The 17,302-nt window shown below is 44.0% G+C and overlaps 1 pseudogene; it reads right to left on the bottom strand.

Moving 5' to 3' along the window:
* The window catches only part of LOC140680547 (nuclear pore membrane glycoprotein 210-like), a 72,994-nt pseudogene that overhangs the window by 18,198 nt on the left and 37,494 nt on the right, over positions 1 to 17,302 (bottom strand).

Below are 17,302 nucleotides of genomic sequence, written 5' to 3'. Positions count from 1 at the left end.
AGTAAGAACAGCAAGAAAATTATTGCAGTACCATGAAGGAATGTTCTCTAGTGAAATACTTCATTATATATGCAAGATAAGGTGAGAACAGAACCGTGAAAGAGGTAGGAAACAAAACCACATTTCCTTTCCTTTACTGGGAAAACTCCAGCAGAATTATGACGCACTGCAAATGCAGATTTAGTACTAAGAATTTTTACCACACTCTGCTGGTGTGGTCAGGAATAGCATGAAGTAAACCAAACTAATCCCACAGAACAGACAAGTAGAGTTATGCAGGGCTTAACTCAGTGTAGCTGCCCTTAGACTTACACTGGAGAATGCAATTTAATCCTGTGAGATTGATTCTCTCCATGGAGTCACTGAATCAGAAAGGCTGTAAAAGACCTCTGAGATTATCAAGTCCACCACTGTCTTCAGGTCCCATACCCCATAATTTTTGAGCCCTTCAGGGATGGTGACTCCACCACTGCCCTGGGCAGCCTGTGCCATGGCTTGACAACTCTTCCTGTGAAAAAACTTTGTCTAATATCCAATCTAAACATGAGGATGTTTCCTCTCATCCTATCCCTTGTTACCTGGGAGAAGAGCCTGGCACCAAGTGTCCTGCTGCCTATTTGCATATAGTTTACTTAACACAGATCCGACACTGAGCACTACTTTATGCCAAAAGGGAGAGGTAGGAGTTGTGCATCCAACACCTGAGTGCAGGGTCTGGGTATCACTGGCCTGGGATAAGAGTCTGGGCTGAGAAAGCACAACTTTCTTTTCCCTACTTGGACTGGAGATACTGGATACTGGCATACAAACCATTTGCTTCATGAAGCAAAAGGAATAACCGACAACTTGGGAGCAAAGACACACCTAGTAAACATGGAAATCATCCCTTCTGTAAATAAGCTGTGGCCTTTGCCTCCCTGGAACTTTGTATTAGGAGCACAAGGCGTGTGGCCAGTGAGGAATACTGATGTCCAAGGCTGGCAGAGTGATGCTAATTAAACTTGTCATGCCCTTCTTTGTAGTCACTTCACACTCCCATTCGTATTTCCCATCCTTGCCAGCAAAGGGCAGCCTCTAATGATTGCTGTGGATCTTTGCATATGGGATGCTCCTGGAATTCCCAACCATTCCAGGCATAGGTGTGTGGTGCATGCATGAGGGAGAGAGGAAGGGAAGACAAGAGGTAGAAGTCAGTGGGATTTTATGTTTGTTGGTTTCTTGGTGCTTTTTTAAAACTGTATATTAACTCCTGTAACTAACGTCCCATGAAGTTCCTCCAAGTTACATTTTGGATGCCACTGTGCCTGAAGTATCCACAGTCAGCCCTAGCTCAGTGGTGTCAGGCCTCAGTGTGCCTGCCCGAGTTACACACCCAGCAGCTGGGTACTTCTTTGGCATACCTGGATGGTGTACTGGTAGGCTCCTGCTTTTGGCTGCCAAGGAAACATCAGAATGCTGGGTACAAGCAATATTGGAACATAGATCTCCACATCCTGCTGGTTTCTCACTGGAACTGGTAAGGTATGAACACCTCCATCCTGCAAAGTGCAAAACCACGGTGTTATAAATGGCACCGCAGAGCTTCCCAGAGTTAATGTTTAGTCCTTAGGTACAGACATGTCCTTGAAAACACCTCAGAGAGGAAGGAAAACTATTTAGGACCACTTATGAACAGAGCTCCTAGTGAGCAAATAGCTCCTGGCAGCAAGGTGTGCCACTGTACTAAATGAGCGCTGATGTTATGAAGATCCAGGTGCCCACATTAATTTAAAAGGCAAGAAAAAAGATAGTCTTTCATTGCTCCTATTTTGAGACCTCCCTTGGAGAACCAATCTGGAGGCTCAACACCTATATTTACTCTTTGCTCATCCCACTGTGTACAAAATTCAGCCTGAAAGCGCCCTTGCTCAGCCCTCCCTCCCAAACATTGGCCTTCACAGCTCTGCTGTCACTGCAGTGCTACGACCCTCTGGCACAACACAGTGTTGCTGCAGTTCTGAGGGAAGAACAACTCTCAAGGGATGTTCTTCCACTGAAGAGAACATCTCTGACACAGAAAATGACTGAGGTGTATCACATTGAAGGAGCTACTAAATCCTGCTCAAGGAATCACTAAATTGATTTTACAGCAAATGGGTTCAAGTGTTTAATTTTCAAGCAAAAGCAATTCACTTCCACACCACGTGCCCTAGTTAGCCATACATTCAGCAGCCTGCCCAACCAGCAGAAAGTTAATGAATATTAATTTGGAGAAATGTGCAGGCTGATACATTTGGCAAATTGTCATTCCAGAGTTTAAGGTCACTTACCAATTGATAGCAAACTTCCCCGATGTAACTGACTGCAGAACAAGGTCAGGGTATGAGTGATGATCCTACCACAATAAAGTGTAAAATTCCCTCAGCCTTGTGAGAGGCCCCTTGCCCAGCACAAGGATCTGCCCCAAGAAAAGAAATCAGTGCCGTGCACCACTGCCCTAACAGGAGTTTGCCACATGCTCGGGAGCAAAATCCCACAGTCTTTAATTTAAGCAAATCCTCTTTTGACTCAACTGACAGTTTTCATGAAGAAAGGATTTTAGAATTTGGTTCTTAATCTGTTCAAAGACAGCTCAGACCCACGTAATTCTTAGGTTTCCTTTTGCTAGGAAGTCACTACTGCACAGCTCAATTAATTTTAGGCCTGCCAGTGAAGCAGAGGAGTTTTCACAAAGACACACCTGGTCAACTACTGATGTCAGTGCAGCATCAATTGTGGTCTGACCTGCCTTTACAGCCATCACATAATGATAGGACCCATTCAGAGAGGACTGCAGCACCTCAAAGTGTTCTCCGGACAGCTCTGTAGTAATTTGGATATTCTAAAACCAAAACATGAAACAGAAATTGCCACAGGTACTGACGTCAGTGGAGGACAGAAAGCCCTAAACATACAACAAGAAGTCAGTAAGCAAACTGTTTAATAACACAGTTCAAAGACACACTGCTGAAACTGATTAGAACTCTCCCTGTGGAAGTTTCAGTCTTTCAGTAAGATTTTACCTTTAGAGACATTAACTACACAGAAAGTTTCTTTTTAAATTTCATGTTAAATGTAATTTAACATGAAAGTACCTATATTTATACCACTAAGTAGTTCATATTTTACAGTATTTTTCTAATTTTTTCCTTCTTCAACACAAAAGAACACATGAATATACTGTCTCAAAGGCAGACTACTAAGCTCTAGCTCAAACTCAGATCTGTATCCCAAAAAGCAATTATGGGGAAATAAAATAATATTCCCCTAGATCAAATACTCTCAAAAGCAGTAATTCAATAAAATTTTTCTTGTTGCAACTGAATTATCTAAATTTCGTTTCCTCTGCAGTTTAAGAACTATGTGTATTTGGTACCTAGTATATAGAATTAAGGAAGAAGCTCTTCCCTGTGAGGGTGGGGAGGCCCTGGCACAGGTGCCCAGAGCAGCTGTGGCTGCCCCTGGATCCCCGGCAGTGTCCAAGACCAGGCTGGGCACTGGGGCTGGGAGCAGCCTGGCACAGTGGAAGGTGTCCCTGCCCATGGCAGGGGTGGCACTGGGTGATTTCAGGTTGCTCCAAGCCCCATCCAACCTGAAAGACATTGCCCAAGTTCCATTTTTTTTTCTACAGCACTTCAGACTCCAATAACTTCACATGAATCACCCAGAGTGCTTTGTTTTTAAAAAGTAACAACAACAAAACAAATGAAAAAATGAAGAGGCAAGAAACAACAAGCTTTGCACTGTCCTGTCTCAATGTAAATAAGAAATCACTCAATTCCAAAGCAAGTCAGGATTTAGGAGACAGTCACAGAAAAGTATCTAAACATTTCAACTTACATCAGATAAATACACCTTATTGCTTGATTTATCATACATGTCAACTGTAATTTCATAAAGTCTGCCCGTTTCCAGGACCCATCTGTCACCTGGATGAACTGTAAATCCTGCAAAACAGGAAATATTGAACAGCACAAAACAACAGCCTCTTTATCTAATGGAGAAAAGCATTTTGCTTCTGGTGCCCACACTCTGCAGATGAACATTCATTATTTTAAACTGCTGACTACAGAGATAAAAGAAAGTACATAAAACCTATTTCACATTGAGCTACTTTTATGAATAAAATTCCTTTTCTGTGAAAGCTAACATTGAACGGAAGCGTGGAGATACAGCATGAAAATCACAGAAACAAGGCCAGAAATTGCATTATTCAATCAGAAGACTGCAGCAGTACCAACCCAAATATGCAGGAGCTACCACACAGACAGTGCTGCTGGGCAGCCAGGACACACCCTGCGTGCGGATACCTGCGGCTCAGTCAAGGAACACATGGTTCAGCACAAGCCAAGAGCAGCATTCTCCTGGCACTCCTCAAGCCTCTTTGGCTATTCTAAAGCTAAGTGTGCACTGCAAATAAACATTCTCCCCACTTCACTGCAGGACAGCGAGCACTTTGGAGAGATCTCACTAGAGAATATAAGGACTGAAATGTAAACATTAAATAAAGCCCCATACATTTCTACAGTGACTGAGGGGAACAGACATGATTTAAGTGATCTTTTGCCAACTTAATTTGGTAAAGCATTCCAAGGCATCAGACAGCTGTGCTGAGACTGAATTCACAGCAGTGCTGCTTTCCACAGCTCCTGATTTCCAGACTCGACACAAATGAGGATAACTTGATCCTTCCGTGTTGCCAAGGGTGGAAAGCTTGTCTCCTGCCACAGAGTGGTGGCTGGAGAAGCGTTCCCAAGAAAGGATACTCTTGTGCACCAGGATGAGGTTGGTTTGGCCCTGCTGCAATGTAGTCACAGTGGATGTTGCCTGGTCCAGCTTGGCAACTGGTGGGGAGGGATGTCCCTTGGGATGGAGGATGTTGTTCTGGAGCTGCAGCTCCTACTGCTCTGATGGCATTGCTGTTTCTGGACGTGAAACAAAACATAGGAAACAATAAAAGCAGGTGTGGCAGTGGCTATCTGCTGCTAATTATTGCTGATTACTTTTTACTGATGCCTAGTGCACATACGAAATCAATACTTCTAGTGGCTTGTAAAAATAGCACTTCTGTCCTGACATCACACACACAAAACGAGTTTCTTGGCAAATTGTATGTCTGTGAAACTGCAATTCCCAACTAATGTCATCTCAGTATTTCGACCTAACATTCAAGTGATTTCCAGCTTCAAACAAAATAAAAAGACAGAAGGGAAAAAAGGAGAGAAAACTCAAGGCACTGCATTTTGAAATGGGCATAAAGCCAGATAACCCACATTTATAAAGGCTTCACTTTGTGGAGCAAATCCATTTGCCAATAAAACATTTTCTGTTAGAAAAGTTACTAATCTAAATTTGATTTAAGCAAGAAAGTCAGTCAATTCCTTAGTGACTGTCAACAACTAAAATCACAGTGTTAGCTCTCATTTTAAGTTACCCTTGTCTCCACATCCTTGACAAATCTGCAAGAGTATATTCTTAAGAGTCACAATTTTTTTGACAGAAAGAACTAAACAGCTCTATCACTGTGTGCCTTAGGAAAACAGTATTAAACATTAACATAGTAGTTTAAACACAATTAAAAATTTCTCAGCTGTTAAAAATTCACACAAAGCATTAAAAAATAAAAATAAATGAGAATAGAACAAACCTGTGATCTTCCATTGCCTCTGTTTCTGAACTCTGTACTGAATTGATGTTCCCACCAGAAGATAAATGTCATATGTTGGATTTAAAAATATGTTTTCCAGAATAAGCAATCTGACTTCTGAAGGCTGTACATTCTGTTGATAGAGGGGAAAAAAAAAAAAAAAACAACCCCACATTAAAAAGAGCTCATTTGTTTAAAACAGACCATGAAGCAGGAATTTAGAATCTAGAAGTGTAAACCATTATTTGCTGTAATTTTATTTTTATTATTTGGCTCTTTAGTTTCATCTTGACTTTTGTCACAACAAAATGCAAGGGGCAGTGAATGGTACAGAGATCTGCTCTGTGCACACAGTGCAAGAATGAAGAAAAAATTCATGTCGATATGAAGATCATTTTGGAGACTATAGAAAAACAGATGCTCATTCACACATTCAGAAATACGTCCTCCCCTCTGACATCCAGAAATCTTACCTTATAGATGCTTTCCTGAAGTCTTGCCTTTAATTTAGAACTCTCTGTTTTTATTCCAGACACCAGAATGGTATCTCCTTGCTTGGCAACTTTTTCCATTTCCAATATATAGGAAGGTGGGATGTAAGTGGATTCTAAGAACTTGAGAATACTGAAAGGTGAATCACAAAGTGAACAGAAAATTGTTAACCAACCTTTGTTTACCCACAGAGAAACACCACCAGCATCTACTCCCAGCCACTTCCATTTTTAAGCCGATTTAAGATACTTGCCTGGGACCAGATATCCCAATTTTACTCATTCTTTGAGGTATCTGCAGCTAACTTCTGTGAAAGGTAAGTTTGTCTGAAGCTTGCTTGTGAGCTATCACAAGACTGCACATGTTGTCTACAATTACCTCTCCAGTTTGTTCAGTAGGTGAGACTGCAAAAACCCTCTATATTGTAAAAGAACTGATGTGCAAGACCCAAAGCTTATGTTTATAAAAGCAATAGCTCAACAAACCCAGAATGCAACTCTGACCTCCCTCAAGAAGCCAGGACGTATTTAACAAATGACTATGAAAATAGTCTGCAAGCAGAAAACCTGTAGTAACTGTTAGAAATTTCAGTGAAAAGTGGCAAAAGAGAGGGAAGGAATTTGCCATGAACGGGCAAATGACAGGAAATTTTGGAAAGAGGAGCATATTTCACATGGTGTCACCTTCTGTATGCACATGATCTGCCTGGCTTCATGTTCACGTTCAGAGAAAAACCAGTGGAGCCATATGGAGAACAGTTATGGATATTAACATATTCCTGACAATTTATGATTTATTTTGCAAAGCTGTACCACTTGTAGAACATTTCTATGGTATCATAGTTATGCTAACAGTAGAGAATATATCAATATTAGTTTGGTTAAAATCACATCAGCAAATAGTTATACTGACAAAAAAAGCTCCATATGTACCAGGACTTGGGATATCCAGTCCCACTAAGCTATTCATTCTGGCTCTCACTTGTACCTGCAGCTTCAGGTGTATTATGGGCTTAGCAGGCTTTCCCCAGCCAATGCTGCTTCTCTAAGGCTGCAAAATTAGTTTGTGTTTGCCCAGGAGCAAAGTCTTGCTGGCTCCCCCCATCCCACCTGCAGCGTATTTGGAGTGTCAGGTGGAGGATGGAAGTCGGCTGTTAACCATTCTGCTCTGTAGGAGAACTGGTTTCCCCACAAGGAATCCTCCTATTTCAACACCAGAACTAAGTGTCCACTGACACCTGAAACTCTTAAGGCTCAGAGAGCTCCTTTCTGAAATGGAAAGTGACTTTTTTCCCTTCAAAAGCGAAAAATAAAACTCTGCTGAAATCCTGAGATAACAATCTTACTGGTAAATCTTCCTTCTGCATGAGATGTTTCAGAAAGATAACAACTGCATCTGTTTATTTCTAATTATGGCATCGGAGCTACCAGAGCTGCTCACTAACACTATCAGTTAAATTAAACAGAGAACAAAGTGCCCAGGCTGCTGAGTAGGTTAAAAAAACCCAAACTGAAACAACTGACCCTTAACATTATCATTTTAGGCACCAGTTCAGTAAACTGGCTAGATGTGGGGAAGTATTTTTTACGCATCAGACTGAACCAACTTTTGAGACCAAAGGAAATTACCGTAGAGTGTTGTGGGAATCTGAGAAGCCATCAGGCTCTGGGTCCTTCACCAATGTCCAATCAAACACCAACCCTGCCAAAGTGCTGAAAGTGTTTCCTACAAATCAAACAACCAGATTAAAATATAAACAGAGAACGAGCATAGAGTCTTCCTGGAACATAAACCATGACCTATTTCCCTGGGAAATTTCTCTATTTTATCCCTACAAGAAGAACCATGAAGTACCCTTGAATCTGCACAACACCAAGCCACAAATCCAGCACTGCACATAGGACAAAAACAAATTTACTTTTCATTATTAACATATCACCATATTACCATACTTCACCTGACATTCAGAGTTTACAAACACAGGTGGGATGGGCACAGTAACCAAAACAGTTAATTCCACCTTTTATAGCCGCTTGACACATTATTTCCCTTCAGTAGCTGTTCTAAAACTCCCTTGCTTGGAGTGTTGTGTGTGCACAAAACTTGATTGTTGTAAGCATGGAATTCATATCAGATCATGGCTCTTTTTCTGATGCTACAAAAAGCAGAAGTTTTCTGCTCCTATTAAATAACAAATGCATTCACAAATGCACTGACTCTTGTAAGCCTAAATGGTGTGTCCCAGAAGTGTTTGTGTAGTAGTTAAACAGATTGAGCAATAAGTGGTTGGTCTCAAACATCACCTCGGAACCTCCTGTCAGATACCTGACTGTTCACAAAAACATCCTTTTGCAAAATTCTTTAGACTACTTCAGCTCAAAAGAAAAATGGAACAGACAACTTCACCAGGTATGATCCAGAGAAACTCCCTAAAATTCTCCACTTGGCTTCAAACAATCAACAGTGTGACAAATAAAGCTAGTGCATGTATCAGACAGTTAGAACTTTCAATATCTATTTAATTTCCTACAAGCAGATCTCTTACCTTCTGAATCCAAAGCATGAATTTTGAGCTCCAGCGGTGAATCCTCAAGGTAGAGCTCTCTCATTGTGGACACAACTTGAATGCCATGAATTAAATCAACGATGGCATCACAGCGAAGCACTTGTCCAGTCACTTGAAGAGACATCAGAAAGAGCACAAGAAAGCACAACACTGGATGTGCTCATCAAGAACAATGATAAGTTAAGATGCACCTCAAATTTAGCCAGTGACACAAGGCACTGACACTGAAGGAACCGAAACTTGGTCATGACCTTCATGAAGAAACTCATGGTCAAACATGGCTCAGAAAGCAAGAAAAACAGTTCCCTTCCTCACTGAACTGCAGAATAAATCTGCAGAAACTCTGATCTCCATTTACACTGACAGGTACAGGTGTTGTCTGGGAGTGCTTATGCAGAGTTGCTACAGTGCTCTCATGTCCCAGAGATGACTTTCACCCACAGACAATAAAGGCCCATAAACTCCTTCAGTTAGTGACTGCACAGCATTTAATTGGCCATCCGGCTTTGCCTCTCTCTCACTATAAAAACTAACCAGGTATATTGTATGACAGACACAAAAGCAACTTCCAGCTTTTCAAATACTAAGTATCTGAATTTGCGCTAGTCATTTTTATTAAACACTTTTTTATATTTATATTTATATTTATTAATATATTAATATTAATAAATAATATATATTTATTAATATATAATTAATATTTATATTTATTAATCACCCCCTCTATTGGTGGATTTTTGGGGGTGGGGGTTTTAAGAATTACATTTTTTCCTGGGTGTATCATTAAAGTAATTAACACTTATCTGAGGCAAACAGAAGTTAAAACTTTTTACTTTTCCACGGCGATGGAAAGCCTAAAAGACTGTGCATAGGAAGTGAAATGCGCCTGTGCAGCTCCAGATCTCAGCTTTGCTGGCGGAGCACGGCAGGACGGGCACGAGAAGCAGCGGTTAGCTCAGACTCACGCGTGTCCTCGGCGGAGATGATGGTGGTGAGGCGCGTGGGCTGCGAGGAGCGCGCCTGGACCAGCGCTCTCTGCGAGCAGAGGCAGCCGGCCGGCCCCAGCGGTTCGATGCTCGCCGCCTCCGGCCGCGTGGACGTCCTGCGGGTGGGGAGCTGTCAGCACACGGATCCCAGCAATTCACCCGGCACCTGCTGCGTGCCCAGCCGCTGCCTTTGGGAAGAGCGGATGGCAGCAGCTCCTCAAGGACCCCAGCCAAGGCAAGCATGGGCCGAGGATGGGGAAAGCCCAGGCCAGAGGCAGGGCAGGCAAGCTCACCATTCTCTCCACCATGGAATCAATCAACTTTCCCCGAAACCCATGGAGCAGGCCCAGGGTATTACTTAGTGGAGCCCAGCGTTCCCTTCCAGTGTACCAAAACCGTCAAGATAAAACAACAACAAAAGTTGAAGAGTTATTAAAAACCAAGCCTCTTCAAAGTAAATCTGAGCTAGCAGCACTGCACATCTGAGGGGTAAGTGCAGAGCCAGTGAAGTGCTGCGGCAGCCAAAGCCCTTGCTAGTCACTCCGGCCCTTCAGCCCCGTGCCCGGGCTGTGCCGGGGCCGTCCCAGCCCAGAGCCAGGGAGGGAGAGAGGCAGCGCCGGGAGCTGCTCGGGAACCCAGCCCGGAACAGCCCCCGCTGTGTGCCCGGGATCCGCTCACACGGGCCCTTTGAAGGATTAAAACAATGAAAGCAAGCACTGATGGGTGACAAAGCTGCTCGGGAATCGCTCCTCCGGATAGCACAGCTCTGATGAAAACTTCTAGAGCAGACAGCTGCGCTCTCTGGTAAATGCAACCTAAACCGGGCACTGGATTCCCCCCTGTAATTTGGGGAAGCTGGATGGCTTGGACTTTTTCTCTGGAAGATGTACAAAAATGCCTACCTGGGATGTGTGGGGAAAATTCTCTAACCCAGCAAGGAGCAGGATGGGAGTTCCAAACAAACAGCAATGTCACGTATGACTGAGTTCCCAGACACAGGTTTCACCTCCTTCTCTTAATGGCACAACCAACAAATCCACACCAGCAAAAAACTGAATTTCTCCTTAACTAAAATCGTATCTATTGAAAAACAACACATCACAGCGCACTGAATTATCTGAGAGTTAACAGCTGCAGCCCGGGTGAGCACGGGCCTCTGCTCGTAGCCACTGCAAGAAAACTGCAAATCCCATTTCGAACCTTAAGCTCCCAACAGTATTTTGCTTCCATAAGGAGTAGTTTTAGAGGATTTTGAAACTACAATATCAACTGCTGACCCAGAATTTCAAAGTACTTTATCTAATCAAGGAAAAAACAGCCCACAGCAGTAGGCAATGGGCAATTGAAACACTAATTGAAAGCTTAAACCTGAAAATTGTTTGTTTATATCTAGTCTATATACCTAAACAATGTACACAAATATGTGCATATCTTTAATAGGGATTACACTGTTTCTAAAATAATATTATTTTCTGTATTAATAGCACACAGCTTTACTCTAAAAAATTAAAATCTATTTGAGAGATTAAAAGTGAGCAATTAGCTATTTTACTTCTGTTCTGCTGTTCCCAGGCAACCATGAAACACTTTTCCAACATTTAGCAAGTTTCTTTAAAAATATAAGCTTTCACAACAAGTAAGGCTTTTCCTGTACTTGCCTGGTTGGCTTTTAAAGCTGAGCATGTGCATGTGACTAGGTCTGCATGCAGGTTTTTTTAAATAAGAATTATATGTAAGAAATTGACTTTTATTTAGCTCTTTACACTGCTTAATACTCTCTGCCATTAGATGTTGTGTTATTAATTTGAGGATTTTGCATTCTTACAGTCTGGTATTGATTGTGGTTACAACACAACAGAGGTTTCACTGTGGTTTGTATTTGTTCTTTTAATATCTGGCTATGAATTGTAATACAAAACCACTGTGATTTGCACTAATAGCAGTGCTGTAAAATGGAATCTAATTACAGGATACTTTTCAGACTAGGAAAGCATCAACAAAAATTAAATTTTAACTGCAAACATACACTCTCCAATTTTAAAGGAACTTTCATGCTTTTACAGCTAAAAGCCAGTCACTGCAGTAGAGAAACTGAGATTAAACACTATTTGGCTTCTAGCAATAGTTTAAGAGGTAGAATATCACCTGAATGTCTTTTTTTTCAATAGAAATTTTACTCCAGTGGGCCTTTCTGAGGCTTGGTTTCATATGGATTATGAAACCACTTATCTGCTCGATAAGTATTTTTTCCAGCAGAACACAGGAAGTATCTGATGGCCCCTCTATCATTCAGCAATATCAGAAGCACATTCTGCTTACAGCTACCTGGATGCAGGGCCAAGCACAGAGAGGCAAAGGCATTAATCAGCCAGGCTGGGGATTACAGCAGCACTACACTGGGATCACTACTGGGTCCTAGATGGGCAAGAAAAAGAATCTTCAGCTTTAAGTGACAAAACCCACAATTTGGATCCTCTGCCAACTACAGCAGCTCTTCGGCAGCGTGTCAGTGTGTGTGACATTGAGAGCTGCGCTTGTCAGAAGGCAAAATTAGATCCTGAGAAGCCAGCAATGGGAAGCATTTCTGGCACTTGCTCTGGATCCCAAAGCCAGCGCCTGTAAGAAACAGCAAGGCAGGGAGGAAGGACCCGAAGGAAGACTGAGGAGGGAAGGGGAAAAAAGCTCACCAAAGTCCCCAGTTTGTATTTCCCTCAGAGAAAAATCCTACTTGCTGAGGAATGAATGGCACCAACAAAGAGGCTGCCAGTCCTCTTGTCAGTCTGTGCTTCATTCACCATTTCCATCCCCTCCAGGGCCTCAGACACAGAGCCATGTGCCAAGACTGTAGCCACACATCTAGCCAAACCCAGGCCTGTGTTCTTTATTGACTGTTCTGTAACACCACATGTCAATCAATACCCCACTAGATTATACGTCATTTATTCATCAGTTGGTTCAAGGATCAGGCACTTATTCCTGTTTCTCTCCCTGGCAATTCTCTGTTGATTCTTATTGCTCCAGTGTTTTATACTGTTCTGTCAGCTCTTCAGACTAAACTCAGCTGACTGAGCCAGCAAAAATCCACCTCTGTGGAGCTGCACTACGACTGTCAGTTGATCTGATCTTTTAGAATTTTATTGGGCATTTGGGCTGGTATGCAGTCAGCGGGAACTGAGCAGTAGAAGACTCCAAGAGTTTGGGAAGATTGGACTGACCAATACACTGGGGACATTATATAGCCACTCTTGGGACTAAAAAGAGAGCAAAAGTCTAGAACATTTATTTCATGGGTGTTCAGCAATGAAATATTGCCCAAAATCAACAAGTCCCTAGTCCTTCTGTCTGCCTTAGCAGGCAAGTGATGCTCAGACTGAGAAAAAGCTTTTTTCAACAGTAAACTTGCACTGATATTCAAACATCAGCTAAGAGAAACAACATTATTTCTTCTGCCTCCTGGGCTCTGTCAGAACACTTCTGCCACAGACTCGCACCCCCTGCTCTGGTTCTGAGCCAACACTCTCAGGTAACACACACACCTGAGTCACAGCAGCACAGCCCCTCTCACTTTACCACCCAGCACACCTCAAACCAGTCCTGAGCTCCTGCTGGCACTTCCAAGAGCTTGAAGCCCTGCTGGGAAAGCACAGCCAGGTGAGTCAGGGAGAGGGAGAACAAACATTATTTAAGATGTCACTTCACAATACGGAAGTTAACAATAGCTCACACAAAACATTTTTTGTGACAGTCAGACAGGTTTTTTAGACCTGTGGTAAAAGAGGTGATCCAGGAAGCAACACAACTCCCACATTACCAGGGATGAGACTATTGGTCTTAGAGCAAAGCAACAGATCTCAATGAACAACACTACTGATACAGATTTTTAAAAGCACACAAGCCAGCAGACGGAGAAGTAAGATCAATCTATAACAACAACACGACAAGGTAAGGAGCTGGAAAATGAGCTTGGCCAGCCAACTACTGTGACAGCAGCACTGTGCAGTGAGCTTGGGCTCTCTGGAAGTACCTGCGCATCCCACAGCTCCAACACCACTCAGCCACTGCATCTCCCCCTTTACTGTTGTGCCACCAGCTCCTCTCCCATGGCAATTACCTCATTACAACTCCTTCAGTGAGGGCTTCAGTAGCACACACAAACCTTTCATTAAGGTGGCAATAAACTCCTCTTCATTTCCACCAGCCCTCACCATGTATCTCAGTTCTACGCTCCATGAAACAATGAAATATGTAAACATATTTGTACACTGCAGATAATTTCTGCTACAAATACCCAGCCATGGAGCCTACCTTGGGGGGAATATTTTTTTTTGTGTGTGTGTGTGTTCCCATCCTTCCCCAAAAAATGTTATTATGGTATGGCAGGTTTCAAGGAGAAAATTCTGCTTTTGAATGCTTTCATTCTTTCAGGTGCAATTTATGGATTAAGGTGGTTAAAAGACAAATACAGATGCAATAGAAATGCTAAATATATCTGCACAGACTGTATTTTATGCCTGAAAATAGTGCCACGTACAATATTAACAGATGGAAACACCGTCTGCTTTGAAAACAAAGCTTTTTCCAAAAAATAATTTTAATATAAAGGCAACCCAAACTCCAGAAGGCATGAGCATTTTGAAATCCAGAAAATACTTTAGAGCCATGCTTGTAACTTTACCATTACTCCCAGTCTGTTGGGATGATGACAGAACTTGACCTTTTTCCTCTCAATCAGTGCAATTCTCAGACACCACTACAATCACTTTGAAAATATCCTACTTTCAGACGTAAACTTGAAGGCTGAAAGGGAAACTGGGAAAAAGTAAAGTCACAACATGCTATAGACTGATCTTTCAGGAAATTGGACACTTGCCTTTGAATTCTGAATGCTTGAGATGAGTAATGCAGACCTTCAAAAGGTGTCAAGCAGCTATCAGATGCTGCTGTACAACCAGAACAGCTCCCATAGGCCACAATCTCCCATATCCCAAACCCCCAGTCCCCTCTCCAGACACAGAGGGCCTGAATCTGACCATTTCCATTCAAACCCCTGCTTTCATGCATGCAAACACACCTATCATTTCCCAAATGTGAGGAAGAGTCACTCCATCCCAAGCCAGTGCATTTGGTACTCCCTAACTTGGTCAGTTCGACAGCCCCTCTCCAGTAACAGCTCCTTCAGACAGGAAGCACAGGTGTCAGCAAGTGGCTGTGCTGCTGCTCCTCCAGACACAATTCCTTCTGTCCCCCCACAGCTCCAGGCCTGCGAGGACAAGGATGCAGAGGGAGAGAGCCCCGGGTGCAACTGCTGCATCTGCTCAGGCACACACACGGCTCCTTCCTCCGGAGGGTTTGCCGAGCACACGTCGAGTTTCACAACCCACATCCTGCCAGGCCTTGCAAAGCAGAAGTCAATAAATGCTCATTCTACAAGCCACAGAAGATGACAGCACACAGAAGGTGAATTAGGTGTAATTTCCTGAATTCTCAGCCAAAAGTCATCTCTGAAGGGCAGAGGGAGAGGATGGAAAAGGATGTTGAGGCCCCTTTGCATGAGGGATATGAGCCATTGTATACTGGCAAACAGCACCAATGGAACATGCTCTGAAGTATACAAAAATCACTTCCATTAGAGATATGTAGATAAAATATGGCATGTCTCTGGAGAACAATCTTACATCTTTTCATTTGAAGACTTTAGTGAGATTAGCAGAGATCTCCATGCTTCTGACAGCAGGATAGCACCTGGCATGTGCAGGAATGGCTGCAGCCAGCCCAGCATCATCTCACAGCTCACTGGCAAACAGGAAAGGGAGTCTATACTCCCCGATTTTACTAGTGCTTTGATGAGTTTTGGGGTTTAGCTTTATGCAATGTACTTTACCTCATAAACCAAACCCTTTTAAAGACTCAGCAGCCTTCAAAAATTTGAGTAAGGAAAGAGAAAAAACCCACACTTATGAGATTTTCACTAAAGCAGTCCATTAAAAATTAAATTACATGACCACAAGCATCTCATCTAGTAACTTTCATTTAGTTGACTTCTGGGTAAAATTACTGCTCTTCTTCACAAGCATCCTCAAATATAAAAATTGTAACAGACCAAAGCGTTGTTCCCAGCCCAGAGATTGAGAAATGTACAACAACCAAGCAAAGAAACAAAGAGAATGAAAACATAGCCCTTTAAGATGTGTTTCAGTAACTGCCACACACAAAAAACCTGAAAACTGCTACACACATCCATCTGGCACATTGGGAAGTATCATCCTAAACATACCTCAACTGCTGCTTCTTTTTCAGGTGGGTACCTCCTGCTCATTACTGATTAAGTTACCACTCTAGAGCTCGACAGAAAGGACAAGGAGTTGGCAACATTTGTTTACAAGGACAAGGAGTTGGCAACATTTGTTTACCATGAAGACTACCATGAGCTTTCTAAATTTGCCCATGCTGTGGGATTTGCCTTCAGCCTCTGTGCTCAACACTACCCAGTCCTCCCCCCTGTGCCAGGCAGGAAGGGGGCTCCCAGCCAGAAGTTCCTGGAGTACATCCCACGTGCTCAACACTGAGAAAACTGGGAAAGCTTTCACTTTTGAAACTCCACTTCACTGTTCCCAGGTGGAGTCTTAAGGGCGCTGTTACCTACACTTGCAGCAGCAGTGAGAAGCTCCCGACTTAGCTATGACTCCTTTATGTCCACAGCCTGAGCTCAGAGCTGTCAGGACCTTCATTACTGAGCACAGCAAGAGAAGGGGTATTTCATTACTGAGCACAGCAAGAGAAGGGGTATTTCATTACTGAGCACAGCAAGAGAAGGGGTATTTCCACAGCAGCAGCACTTTGGGCGCTGTCCCCGCACACTTGGGACTGTGGCCATGTGTGTGGTGGCACTGCGGGAGTGCGGGGCGGCAGGGTGAGCAGTGCGGGTGTGGAGGCACAGTGGGCACGGTACCTGGAGCAGCAGGTGGAGTGTGTGTGTGGGGTACAGAGAGAAGCAGGTGAATACGTGTGGGGTGTGTGGGTGGGTGCACAGCGGTGAGAGGCACATGTCGGGCACGGAGCCATGGCGGGAAGCTTCCTTTACAAGCAGGGACCTCCTGCCCAGGGCCCGGCCTGCAGACACTGCCCCCCTCCAGCGGGTTGAACCCCCACTACAGACAACAAACAACCTTTCCCCTTCGGGATGCTCTCCGTGCCTGCTCCCGCACTGCTGGGCCGCCCAAACCCGCCAGCAGCGAGGTGAGAGCGGTGGGAGAGGGCCCGGCTGCCTGGGAGCCGTCAGGCCCCGCCGCGGGCCGGGGAGCCGCCGCAGGAGCCGGGGGGAGAACGGACAAAGGGCGGCAGCACCTGCACTCACCAACAGCAGCAACCCTCGCTGGCCTCTAGCGTGAAGTTTATGCGGGTGCCGCGGGTGAAAGGGAGCAGCACCTTGTCGGTGTTGAGCCTGGAGGAGGCAGCGCCCCGGGCGCGGGAGGAGCCATGCTGCCGCCGGCGGGGCCGTGCGGGGCGCGAAAGAGCGGCGGGGCCGGGCAGGGCAGGGCAGGGCTGGGCTGGGCCGGGCTGGGCCGGGCAGGGCTGGGCTGGGCTGGGCTGGGC

Source organism: Taeniopygia guttata, chromosome 25 (genome assembly GCF_048771995.1).
Source record: "Taeniopygia guttata chromosome 25, bTaeGut7.mat, whole genome shotgun sequence".
Classification (NCBI taxonomy): domain Eukaryota; kingdom Metazoa; phylum Chordata; class Aves; order Passeriformes; family Estrildidae; genus Taeniopygia; species Taeniopygia guttata.
The sequence above is the reverse complement of the archived record's forward strand: the minus strand, read 5'-3'. Positions and strand labels throughout refer to the sequence as shown.